General features: G+C 36.6%; 1 non-coding gene across 1 annotated transcript; it reads left to right on the top strand.

Annotated features, from left to right (window-relative positions):
- The first annotated feature begins 1,840 nt into the window (after positions 1-1,840).
- On the top strand, positions 1,841-1,947 carry LOC121215797 (small nucleolar RNA R71). The gene has a single exon (XR_005911770.1). It is a non-coding gene; the product is annotated as a small nucleolar RNA R71 (small nucleolar RNA).
- The last annotated feature ends 8,339 nt before the right edge of the window (positions 1,948-10,286 follow it).

Below are 10,286 nucleotides of genomic sequence, written 5' to 3'. Positions count from 1 at the left end.
ATTCTCTAACTCCAAAGACTCAAAGTGAAATTGAAATTTAAATCCCCTTTGATTAGCTTATAACAAAGCTAAGTATTCATCCCCCTCTTCATCCTCAACATAGTTGAGTTCCTTTTCCATGATTAATTCCTCTAAATTCGATACTGTAGAATAATAATCAAACGTGTTACGAAATCGCATAGACTTAAAAATATTAAATGTTACCTGACCGTCCTGAACACGCATAATAAGCTCACCCTTCTCCACATCGATAAGGGTCCTTACAGTTGCTAGGAAAGATCTTCCTAGGATGATTGGAACCTCTCTATCTATTTCAAAGTCTAGAATAACAAAGTCAGTTGGAAAAATAAATTTTTCTATATTTGCCAATACATGCTTGATTTTTTCTTCCGGATGCTAAGGATCGATCTGCTAATTGAAATGTAACCGTAATAGGTTTAACTTCACCTATCCCTAACTTTCTGAATATGGAAATGGGGATCAATTTGATGCTTGCACCCAAATCACATAGTGCCTTATCGCAATAAGTTGCTCCAATGTTGTAAGGTATGGTAAAACATCCAAGATCTTTCAACTTTGTGGGTAGTTTACCTTGAAGATATGCACGCATTCCTTTGTTAATGCTACCATCTCAAATTATCCAAGTATTTGTTTTTTAGATAGGATATCCTTCATGAATTTGACGTAATTTGGCATTTGTTCAAGTGCTTCTACCAACAGAATGTCGATATGAAGTTGCTTGAGTACGTCTAGAAACTTCTTGAACTGAACTTCCTGCTTCTACATCTGAAGTCTTTGAGGGTAGGATGGTGGAGACTTCTTTACTGTAACTGGTTGATTCATCTTCTGTGGTAATTTTGCATCTAACGAAGTTGTTAGTTTATCAGAATTAACTAGTTCAGAAGTTACCTTATTAGATTTTGCAGATTCTGGTTCCAGTGAAATTGAAATTTCAACATTGGGTTGATCTTCCACTGAGTCTTGAGCATCAACTAGCTCCTCTTCAACTTCGATAGTGTTGGGTTCTATTGTCTTAAGCATCGGCTGGCTCTTGAATGTCAATTCTTTACAATGCTCCTTCCCCGAATTTCTTGGACTCTCCGTATAACTAGGCAAAACACATTATGGACGGTTTCTAAGTTCAGTGGCAAGCTAGCCCATTTGGTTTTCAAGATTTTTCAATGTGGCTGTTTGCCATTGGATTAAGCCATCATTTTTGGCTATGTATGCCTTCAACAAGTTTTCTAAGCCATTGGAAGTTTTAGCTTGAGGTTTCTTTTGAACTTGCTGAGTAAAAACCAGTGGCTAAGTCGGTCTAGGTTGGGCATAAGTGTTACTAGTTCAAGCCCCTTGGTTATTCCAAGAGAAATTAGGGTGGTTTCACCAAGATGAGTTATAAAAATTGGATTGCAGCCATTGCGTTCCTCGATTCTAGTTCTAATTACCCATGTAATACATAGATTCTAGGTTTGATGGACATTCTTCAAACAAATGCCCTTCCCCACAATAGACACAAGCTATATTTTCAAATTCATTGGGTGGCTGAGCTACAAGACTATTAAACCCATTAGTGGTAAAATTTTTAAGCATTGAGGAAATCGAAGATACCTGGGATGTGAGTGAAGTGAGTGGATCCACTTCATGTATTCCAGTGACTCGTCTTCCTAACGTTGCTCGATTGGAGTGCCATTGATAATTGTTGCTGGCAATTCTCTCAATGATTTTATAAGCCTCGTTATAAGACTTAGAAAGGAGAGCACCATTAGCAGAAGCATCCACTACCATCCTTATGTGAGCATTGAAACCGTTATAAAACGTCTCAAGTTGGATGCAATAAGGGATTTCGTGATGAGGGCACTTTTGTAATAATTCTTTGTACCTTTCCCATGCCTCATACAAGGACTCATCATCCATTTGTTGGAAAGCAGTGATCTCATTCCTTAACTTAGCATTCTTGCTAGGCGGGATATACTTCATGAGGAATTTTTCTGCTAACTCTTGTCATGTGGGAACAACTTTAATCGTAGTACATCTTCGGGTACTCCGACTAACTTGAAAGAATTGCTCACCTTCATAAATAGTCTTAAGTGAAGATGAGGATCTTCGGTAGTCATTCAACTAAATTGACCCATTTTCTGAAGCATCTAGAACATGACGGGCTTCAGCTCAAATTGTTGTGTCTCGATTTCGGGTCTCATAATACCCAGATTAAGATCATGAAACACTGGCTCAACATATGGTCTTAGAGCTCTATCCCTATCATCAGCAATAAGGATATGATTTTGAGTAGGGTTTGCTCCATTTCCTAGATTCGGATTTTCAAAGTTCATCTCTTCGGTCATTCTCTAACTTGTCTTTTTCACTCTCGAAAAGTTCTTTCAATCTCAAGGTTTACGGAAAGTAAATTGATAATTCAAAAAATACTAATAAACACCTGAAACAACACAGAAAAAATTAATTAATTTAAAATTTAACAGAAAAATAAACCAAAATGCAAAATTCACAAATTCACAAATAATGACTTTTAAAACAATCCCCGGCAACGACGCCAAAAACCTGGAATGACGAAAAATGTGCAAGTGCACATAATCGCAACAAGTAATAAATTGAAAAGTATATTTTGAGTTATCGTACCCACAAGGTGTAACACCCCTAACCCGTATCTATCGCCGGAACAGAGTTACGGAGCATTACCGGAGTTTACATTTCAAACGGACAAAAATTTCAAACATTTCATATCATATCAATAAACATATTAAAACCAAGTCAAAACACACATATTGTCTCTTATATGAGCCCTCGAGGCCCTAAATATGCGTTAGGAACAACACGCCCGTGTCTTAGACCATGTGGGCATTCCAAGTGGGGACACATGGCCGTGTCTTAACCCGTTTCCGTGCCCGTGTAACACACTAACTTGGGTCACACGGCCAAGCCATATGCTAGTGTGCCAGGCCATGTACCCTTCTAAATAACCTCGCATGCCGATGTGCCAGGCCGTGTAACAGCCTAACTTGCAACCCTTTGAAAGCTACAGGGGACACACGACCGTGTGTCACACACGGCAAAGACACAGGCTCGTGTCTCGACACGTGTGGACGAAAATAGGCCATTTTACAAGCTATTTTCTCACCTAATTTGGCATGTACCTACACACAAAATTTCACATACTTACAAGCCATAACAAGGCATCCAAATCAAGCATACAGAAGTCATTTACACATGGTACAACATCATTCAACCAATATGCCCTTAGGCACCTCAAATGAAAACATTAAAACATATATAAACATGTACTCTATTTGGCCAAATAATCAACTAATTACTAAGCATATTTGCATAAATTCATGCCATTTAGTGTACATATCAAACTTCTCAATTGGTACCAAATATGCCATTCTAAACTAGCACCAAGTCACCATATAAGTCATGTATACTATAGTACCAATTCACCACAAATTCATCATATCACAAAACAAATTTAACTATCATTTTACCTTTCAGTATTCAAACACAAAACAAGACACACATCAACCATGTCAATGCTACCCATATACATACCAAAATATGCCAAACACAAGCCAAATCAAATGGCCATACATACAACAAAATATATAGGCCAAATTTAGCCAAAATACCTATAAATGCCATTATAACAAAAATTAAACAACTAAAAGTACCAAAAGAGCCGATGGATAGTGCGATTTAGCTCCGACAAGCTTTGAACCCGAACGAGCTTCCGATTCACTATAAAACATGGAAAATAACACAAAGTAAGCATTTAAGGCTTAGTAAGTTCGTATATCATAGAACATATCTTACCATTTAATCACAAATTAGGTAAGTAATATGGCATTTCCAACCATAATTTGGCCAAAGCCTATGCATATACATCAAACAAGTTAGCCATGTAAACATACACATAAAACAAGTTAACATGGATGAGCACATCATATAATTATGTTTCATATACATGTATTATCCATTTCCATTCCAAAATACCATGTAAAAAAAATTCCATCTAATTCATATGGATTCTTGTATTAGTCCGTAGCGAACCTTTACCATTTCATATCAGAATAATGCCCAGTGAACCATTTAGAATACCGTCGGATACTCGGGATAGCTCACACACAGTGTGCTAAATCATATAACTATAATTTGTCAAATCCTGTACATGTATGCTCACACGAGCTGTGAATCGGTATGCTTTGACGAGCAGTGGGTCAGAACGTTATTACAGGGTATCACTCACACGAGCTGTAGAGTATCTGTAATACATGTCGGGCCTCATCCATCGGTAAGACGTTTAGGACCAGCACCCAAATCATGTAAACCCTAATGACATATCAGTTGTATCCTACGTATTCCTAAGGTTCAAATAGGGCTTAGTAATTATCGTACGTCGCTGGGTATGCAATCAATATACATGTATGACATTTCAAAACACATGTATAATTCAATTAGAAACATATAAACACGATTTAATTACACGAACTTACCTCGACGAGTATACGCATATACGGAGGCGATTAATCCAAGTTTTTCTCTTTGCCCTAATATAACATCATACGAGGTCTGTCTTGACCTATACAGATAAATTTAACTCAATTTAATAAATAACTTATTCAATTTAGCCCAAAATCATATTTTGGAGAAATTACTATTTTGTCTCTATACTTTTAATTTCTTTGCAATTTAGTCTCTAGCTCATAAAACTGAAAATTTATGAAATTTCACCACAACCCACAATGGCCTAATGTTAAATAGGTCCCTTGCATGCCCTATATTTCATTTATTTAACAATTTCACCATGTATACTTTTTTATTTTTCAATTTAGCCCCTATTGGACAATTTCACCAAAAATTCTTTGCAAAATTTGTTTATCTAACAACAATCATCCATTTTCTAACATCAAACTTCAAAAATCATGTATATGCATCAATGGTAAAACCCTAATAGTTTAACAATTTCATAAATTAGTCCCTGGGCTAGCTAGATTAAGCTACAATAATCCCGAAAACGTAGAAATCATTAAAAACGGGACAAAAATCACTTACATAAGAGAAAATGAAGCTTGGTAGAACCCTGGCTATGTCTTCCTTAGCAAAATCAGTTGAAAACTCAAATGAAGAAGATGGATAAACTTTTACTTAAGTTATTTTTCATTATTAATTAATTTACTTATTTAACCTTTAAAAACTTTAAAAATTACACAAATGTCAAGCCACTATCACTATTTATGGTCTAATTACCATAAAAGGTCTCTTAATTTAAAGTTATATAGCTATTTAATACTTTTAGCTACTAGAACTCAACTTTTGCACTTTACACAATTTAGTCCTTTTTATCAAAGTGAGCATGTAAACGGTAAAATTTCTTAACAAAATTTTTATACGGTATTACTATCATGTTGTAGGAAATAAAATAATAATAAAATAATTTTTTTTAATTCAAATTTGTGGTCCCAAAATCACTGTTACGATTTTATTGAAAATGGGTTGTTACAACTGTCCCCCTAAAGGGATTTTCGCCCCTGAAAATCTTACTAGAAAAGAGGTTCAAATATTGCTTTCTCATAGCTTCCTTAGGTTCCCAGGTGGCTTCTTCTATCCTGTGACGTGGCCAAAGAACCTTTACTAAAGCTATATTCTTGTTTCTCAATTCTTTAACCTCTTGTGCCAGAATTCTGATTGGTTCTTCACTGTACGAGATATCAGGTTGAATCTCGTCATCTATTGGGGAGATAACATGTGAAGGGTTAAACTGGTATCGTCGTCACATAGACACGTGAAAGACATTATGAATTTTTTCTAGGTCTGATGGTAAAGCTAATTGATACGCAACAGGTCCGACCTTTTCAGTAATCCCATACGACCTGATAATTCACGGACTTAGCTTTCCTTTGCGACCAAACCGTATAACTTTCTTCCAGTGTGATACTTTTAAAAAAAACTCTATCGCCGACTTGACATTCTATATCTTTACGTTTAAGATCCTCATATGATTTTTGACGATCTGAAGCTACTTTCAAACTATCTCGTAACACTTTTACTTTTTCTTCAGTCTCACGAATCAAATCAACCCCATGTATCTTTTTCTCACTAAGCTCAGTCTAGTATAATAGAGTTCTCCATTTACGACTATACAAAGCCTCATACGGTGCCATCTTTATGCTCGATTGAAAATTATTGTTGTATGCGAATTCAACCAACGGTAGATATTTCTCCCAATTATCTTCAAACTCTAATACACAATAACAAAGCATATCTTCGAGAAACTGAATTACTCGTTCGGACTGACCATCAGTTTGAGGATGAAATGCAGTGCTAAAATGCAATCGCATACCAAAAGCTTCTTGTAAGTTTCTTCAGAATCATGATGTAAACCGTAAATCTCTATCCGAAATGATAGAAACTGGTACTCCGTGTAATTTGTCAATCTCAGAAACATATAACTCAACTAACCTCTCAAGGGAGTAATCTGTACATACCGGAATAAAATGTGCTGACTTCATCAACCGATCAACAACAATCCAAATGGCATCTTTCTTTCTCAAAGATAGGGGTAAACTCAATACGTAGTCCATAGTAACTCGATCCCATTTCCACTCCAGTATCAGCATTGGCTGTAATAATCCTAAAGGTACCTGATGTTCAGCTTTAACTTGCTAAAATACTAAGCAACTAGATACAAAGTCAGAAATCTCACGTTTTATTCCTGGCCACCAGTACATCTGTTTTAAATCACTTTACATTTTATAAATCCCTGGATGAACAGACAAGCTACTATTATGAGCTTCGCACAAGATTCTCTGAATGAGCTCTGGATTCTTCAGTACACAAAATCTACCACTAAACAATAAAAAATATCAGGTCCTATCTGGAATTCTGAATCGGAAGTTGACTAACACTGTGCCTGCTTAGCTAGCAACTCAACATCACATTTCTGAGCTTTGTAGATTTGTTGTAAAAATATCGGTCTAGCTTTCAACTCAGCTAAGATCGAACCATCATCAAATAATGATAAATGCGTGTTCATTGCTCATAGAGCAAATAAAGACTTTCTACTCAGAGCATCAGCAACTACGTTTGCTTTTCTCGGATGATAATCAATGGTCAACTCATAATCTTTTAACATCTCGAGCCATCTGTGCTGTCTCAGATTCAAATCTTTTTGCGTCATTAGATACTTCTAACTTTTGTGATCGGCAAATATATGGCATTTTTCACCGAACAAATGGTGCCGCCAAATTTTTAACACAAACACAACAGCTGCCAACTCCAAGTCAAGTGTCGTATAATTCTTTTCATGTGGCTTTAATTGTCTGGAAGTATAAGCTATTACTTTGCCTTCCTGCATCAAAACAAAGCCTAGACCATTTAAAGATGCAACACTGAAAATCACAAATTCCTTTCCCAATTCAGGTTGAACAAGAACTAGTGCGTCGGTCAATAGTGCTTTCAACTAATTGAAACTTTGCTGACATTTCTCAGGCCATTCAATTTTAAGATCTTTTTGTAAAAGTCGCGTCATCGGTGTAGCTATCATTGAGAACCCTTTGACAAATATTCTGTAATAATCAGCTAGACCTAGAAATCAGATACGTTTCTCGATGGTTTCTAATAAAATACTGCTGAGATTTTACTCAGATCGACTCTGATTCCTTCAACCGATACTATATGTCCCAAAAAACTGAATTCTCGGAGCCAACACTTACATTTGCTAAATTTAGCAAAAAATTGTTTATCTTGTAGAGTTTGTAACACAATCCTCAAGTGTTTAGCATGCTCAGACTTGTCTCGTGAATATATCAGAATGTCATCAATAAATACCACAACAAATCTGTCTAAATAGGATCTGAAAATTCTGCTCATCAAATCTGTAAATATTGATGGTGCATTAGTTAAACCAAATGACATCACAATAAATTCGTAGTGTCTTTACCTGGTTCTAAATGTAGTTTTCGAAACAGTCGAATCATTCACTTGTAGTTGATAATAGCCAGAACAAATATCAATTTTTGATGGCACATTTCAACTGATCGAACAAACCGTTAATTCGAGGCAGTGGATATTTATTATTGATTTAAGCGTTGTTGAGCTGACGGTAGTCTATACACAATCTCATCGATCCATCCTTTTTCTTAAAGAACAGAACCGATGCACCCTAAGGTGAAAAACTAGGTCGAGCAAAACCCTTATCTGTCAATTCTTGAAGGTGTTCTTTCAACTCTTTTAATTCGGTAGAAGCCATTTTGTAAGGTGCTATTGATATCGATGATTTCCCTGGTAGTATATGAATAGTAAACTCAACCTCCTGGATCGGCGGTAATCTAAGTAACTCCTCTGGAAACACATCAGAATACTCACAAACCACTGGCACTTTTTAAAGCTTTGATTCATACACTTTAGAATCCAGAACATAAGCAAGGTGCACATCGCAACCTTTTCTCACATATTTTTGCGCTGACATAGCTAATATAACAATAGGCAACCCACTTGGACTATCTGATTCAATACGAAGTATCTCACCGTTCTGATATTTCAATACAATAAGCTTTCATCTACAATAGACAACAATGTCATGTAGAGTTAGCCAATACATGGCCAAAATCACATCAAATTCATCAAACGGTAATAACATCAAATCAGCCGAAAAATTGTAACCCTAAGTCATCAAAAGACAGTTCTTGCAAACTTTATCAATTAGCACATACTGACCTAGGGGGTTCAATACTTTAACCACGAATTCAGTGGACTTAAATGGTAAATTCTTACTAGATACTAAACTCGTGCATACATAAGAATGAGTTGATTCTGAATCAATCAAAGCAGTAATATCAATATCAAAAATACAGAAAGTACAGGTAATAACATTTGGCACAAAAGCATCCTCTCATGTGCAAATAGCATAAGCCTGAGATGGTGCTCGTGCTTTGGATCTCATAGCAAAGTCTTTTGTTACACCACAGCTACCAATCACATTTCTGGGATTGCTCAGCCTAGTGGTATGAGCTTTCTCTTTCTTCGATTTCTCTGGGCAATCTCTAAGATAGTGGTCTAAGGAACCACACCTGAAACACGCTCTGCTCTTTAAGCAACACTCACCTTAATGGAGTCTTTTAAAGTGCTTGCACTTGGGTCAAACATCTCTGACACTACTCACACTTGCTATAGGTGTAGCCTAAGGTTTTGGACTCGAACGTCGATTGCCTCTGTCTCTACCGGAGTATCCCAATGAAGCTGTAGAACGATTGTGATGTTCTTTTGATCTCTTTGATAGTGACTGATATGACTTCCTAGTCGATCTCTTCCTCAGCTCTCTAGCTTTAAACTCAGCATGTCTTTTCTCTTTATTTTTTCGTTCAACCCTTCTTCAAACCTCTTACACATAACAGTCTCGATCGGAATACACTTACGAGCATGTTTACTCAATCTAAAAAATTCTCACTCGTACTTTGTTACAGACATACGACCCTATTTGAGCTCAAGAAATTCTTTATGTTTCTGATCCTGAAACCTCTGACTTATATATATTTCTTTTAGAACTCAGTTTGGAAAAATTCCCAAGTGATCCGCTCTCTCGGCACAACAGAAATCAATGTATTCCACCACTGGTAAGCCGAATATTTTAGTAACGATACCGCGCATTTAACACAATTAGCTGGTGAATAGGATAACTCATCAAACCCCTGATTGTATTTTCTAACTAGAATTCAGCTCTCTCGGGATCATCTTCTACAATAGCTCAGAATTCTTTAGCCTCGTACTTACGTATCTTATCAACTGGCGGCTTACGAACTCGGATTGGTTCCATACCTTGAGGAATAATGGGAATCGGTTGGGGAGAAGGAGGGGGTGAAGGTTATTGGGTAGTCAGGTTTGTTCATACGAACTCGATAAACCATTCATTCATCATCTGGAAGAAGGCTTCCTTAGCCTCTCCTCCTCGACCCTTAGATATGGCCCTTGCACCGCTTAATGCTACTCCGTGAATGAAGGCTTGAGTGTTACTCTCTACTTCATCAGAGTCAGCTCAGTTGGATGTCATTGCTATATGAAAATAGGCTTTAAAACAGTAAGGAGATATCACACTATCACATGTTATATAATGGCATGTATAACTAGACTCGTACAAGCTACGTTTAGTCCTAGAATCGACTAAATCATACCTCTGATACCAATAAATGTAACACCTCTGACCCGTATCTGTCACCAAAATAGGGTTACAGAGCATTACTGGAGTTTACAATTCAAACAGATAGAAATTTCAAACATTTCAT

Source organism: Gossypium hirsutum, chromosome D03 (genome assembly GCF_007990345.1).
Source record: "Gossypium hirsutum isolate 1008001.06 chromosome D03, Gossypium_hirsutum_v2.1, whole genome shotgun sequence".
In the NCBI taxonomy this organism is placed as follows: Eukaryota; Viridiplantae; Streptophyta; class Magnoliopsida; order Malvales; family Malvaceae; genus Gossypium; species Gossypium hirsutum.
Note: the sequence above shows the minus strand (reverse complement) of the source record. Positions and strands in the feature narration are given on the sequence as shown.